This window comes from Tachyglossus aculeatus, chromosome 2, assembly GCF_015852505.1.
Source record: "Tachyglossus aculeatus isolate mTacAcu1 chromosome 2, mTacAcu1.pri, whole genome shotgun sequence".
Classification (NCBI taxonomy): Eukaryota; Metazoa; Chordata; class Mammalia; order Monotremata; family Tachyglossidae; genus Tachyglossus; species Tachyglossus aculeatus.
Window position 1 is genome coordinate 30,770,454 of NC_052067.1, and position 844 is coordinate 30,771,297.

Here is an 844-nt window from a genome sequence, read left to right on the forward strand (position 1 = left end):
GAGTATAGTCAGAGCTCTTGTCTAAGGAGATGTTCCTGGTGTCATGGCCACCCTAACCAATCCATTTCTGAAAAGTTGAATCCAGTTAAAAAACTGCCCATCTGAGGCAATTAATGATATTTATTGAGTGCTTACTCTGTGCATAACACCGTATAAGCCCTTGGGAGAGTAAATGCAACAGAGTTGCCCACAAGAAGCTTATAGTCTAGAGTGGGAAACAGTCATTAAAATATATTATAGACTGTATATGAGTACTATCGGACTAAGGGTGGGGTGAATATCAAGTGGTTAAAGGGTACAGAACCCTCTCAGGGTCGCAACTGGAGAGTTTCCAGTACTTTACCAGTCATGACTACAGGAGGGAGAGTCAAGCGGAGACAAAACCACTCCATCCCTAGCTTGGGCAGTGGCTAGTGAGTGGAAGGCAATCTGCTACAAGTCAAAACTCACCTGTGCTGGGCAGCGGTGGCATAGGAGAGAGTCGAGGGCAGGGACTCATTTACTGCACGGAAGGAGACAATGGTAAACCACTCTTGCATTTTTACCAAGAAAAGTCTATAGATACACTACCAGAACGATTGCAGATGGAGGTGGGGCGTTCTGGGAGAGATGAGTCTATGGTATCGCTCGGACACGACTCGACAGCATAAGACAACAACAACCAAGGGAACAGATCCAAGTGCATAGGTAATGCAGAAGGGAGAGAGAGTAGGGGAAATAAGGGCTTAGTCAGGGAAGGCCTCTTGGAGGACATGTGATTTTTAATAAGGCTTTGAAGGTGAGGAGACCATCTCTCTGGGCTAGAACCATCTCTCTGGGCTAGATGAAAGCACCCCTTCCTTAT

At 46.2% G+C, this 844-nt stretch overlaps 1 non-coding gene across 1 annotated transcript; it reads left to right on the forward strand.

The window, feature by feature from the left end:
* Nucleotides 1–302: 302 nt before the first annotated feature.
* On the forward strand, nucleotides 303–440 carry LOC119924541. Its single transcript, XR_005449249.1, has one exon. It is a non-coding gene; the product is annotated as a small nucleolar RNA SNORA7 (small nucleolar RNA).
* Nucleotides 441–844: the final 404 nt, after the last annotated feature.